A 2,514-nucleotide genomic window follows, 5' to 3' on the forward strand; every position below is an offset into this window, starting at 1 on the left:
CTTAAAAACTTCCAGTGTTGGAGCATTCACAACTTCTGGAGGCAAGTAGTTCCACTGGTTAATTGTTCTAACCGTCAGGAAGTTTCTCCTTAGTTCTAGGTTGCTTCTCTCTTTGGTTAGCTTCCACCCGTTGCTCCTTGTCCTGCCTTCAGGCGCTTTGGAAAATAGCTTGACTCCCTCTTCTTTGTGGCAGCCCCTGAGATATTGGAACACTGCTATTATTATTATTATTATTATTATTATTATTATTATTATTATTATTATTATTATTATTATTATTATTATTATTTATTGAATTTATATCCCGCCCTTCTCCTTGCGGACTCAGGGCGGCTGACAATCAACTAAAAATACACCAATAACAATTACAAAATTAAAATTAATTAAGAAGAAATATTTAAATATTGTCTAATTAAAATATGATTAAAACCCCTCTAAAAATTGCCCTAGGCCAGTCCCGCTTGTTGGAATAGCCATGTCTTAAGGGCGCGGCGGAAGGAAGGGAGATCAGGGATCAGGGATCTCTATCATGTCCCCCCTCGTCCTTCGCTTTGTTAAACTAGACATACCCAATTCCAGCAACCGTTCCTTATATGTTTTAGCCTCCAGTCCCCTAATCATCTTGTTGCTCTTCTCTGTACTCTTTCTAGAGTCTCAACATCTTTTTTACATCCTGGTGACCAAAACTGGATGCAGTATTCCAAGTGTGGCCTTACTAAGGCATTGTAAAGTGGTATTAATACTTCATGTGATCTTGATTCTATCCCTCTGTTAATGCAGACTAGCACTGTGTTGGCTTTTTTGGCAGCTGCAGCACACTGCTGGCTCATATTTAAATGATTGTCCACTAGGACTCCGAGATCCCTCTCACAGTTACTACTATTGAGCAAGGTACCCCCTATACTATACCTGTACATTTGGTTTTTCTTGCCTAAATGTAGAACCTTACTTTTTTCACCATTGAATTTCATTTTGTTAGATAGCGCCCAGTGTTCAAGTCTGTCCAGATCCTTCTGTATCCTAAGCCTGTCTTCTGGAGTGTTGGCTATTCCTGCCAGCTTGGTGTCGTCTGCAAATTTGATGAGTTCCCCATCTATCCCCTCATCCAGATCGTTGATGAAGATGTTGAAGAGCACTGGACCCAGAACAGAGCCCTGGGGCACCCCACTACACACTTCCCTCCATGTAGATGCAGTACCATTGAGGACCACACGCTGAGTACAGCCGGTCAGCCAGCTACGGATCCATCTGGTGGTGGTGCTGTCTAACCCGCATTTTTCTATCTTCTCAAGTAGTACAAAACCTTCTGAAGTAACTTTTCCCTGAGTCTGAAAATGGCACCAGTCCTTTGGAACACAATCCCTCAGGACTAGTTCAGTGCTGTAGCCCTGCTGGCATTACACAAGGATGTGGCTTTGCTATCAGGCTTGCTTGGGAATCTGGATGTATGGCAAAGCTGGTTCAGTGTTTTTGTTAATTTGTTGTACCAATATTAGAGAATATATGTAGCTCAGGACTGAACTGTGGAGTCCTTGGTGTTCTCTGAACTTGGTTGTTTTTCTACAGACATTTCATTACCCAACTTGGTAACATTTTCAGTGCTGGCCTGAGTCATGGATTTGAGATGGGTCACCATATAAATTGAAATAATAAATAAATACATTACCCTGAACTATCAAGACATAACAATTTCTCTCGGTTTTGGAGAAAATACAAATGTTGACATTTGGGAAAACTAGCTTCTGTAATATGTATCTACTCCAGAACTGTTCTTCCAAAGTGGTGCCAGCTTCCCATGGAAATGAGCTACTGAGAATAGTGTCCTTGAAGTATCATGGGGAAAAAACATTAAAATAAAATCCAGAGCAAACTTCCTCTGAGGAATTAACTCTCTTTCCTGCCCTTCCAGATGGAGCCAGCTGACAGCCAAGATAGCAGCTGGAGGAATAGCCTGAAATAGTGATAAGGGAAAATTAAGATAAATGTAGAAAATAGTTCTCTTTCTTTTATTCTCTTCAGTATAGTTTGGTTGTTAGGGATTCATTGATAAATTCCTTATACTCTGAGAAGTTTAATAGGGTGAAGAGGGTTTGATTACCAAAAATGTTTAGATCTTAGTGACATAAATAAGCATAGTTTTGGTGAGTCTGCCTTCCAATTCCAGAGTAACAGTTTGGCAGGCAATACAGGATCTTGTGTATGAAAGAAGGATGTTTTAGTCAGCAAACATCTGGTGAGAAATACAACTTGAATTTTGCATTTCTGCACGTACAGAATTGCAACATATGAGGAGTGATAGTTGTATAGGTTAAGTGTGAGGTGAATCTACTGTTCCTCCAGTCATTTATCTCTGATAGCTCTTTTTTGAATCTGCTGTTTGTCCCTTGTAAAAGTACTGTATGATTTTCAAAACTGGGCACAATGCTCTAGCTGTAAGTTGGTTGGAATAAAATGGCATAGGAGTGTTAATTATAAAATAATAAATAAAATATACATACTGATATACCTACTGTC

Source organism: Protobothrops mucrosquamatus, unplaced genomic scaffold, assembly GCF_001527695.2.
Source record: "Protobothrops mucrosquamatus isolate PMUCROS unplaced genomic scaffold, P.Mucros_1.0 scaffold2530, whole genome shotgun sequence".
Classification (NCBI taxonomy): domain Eukaryota; kingdom Metazoa; phylum Chordata; class Lepidosauria; order Squamata; family Viperidae; genus Protobothrops; species Protobothrops mucrosquamatus.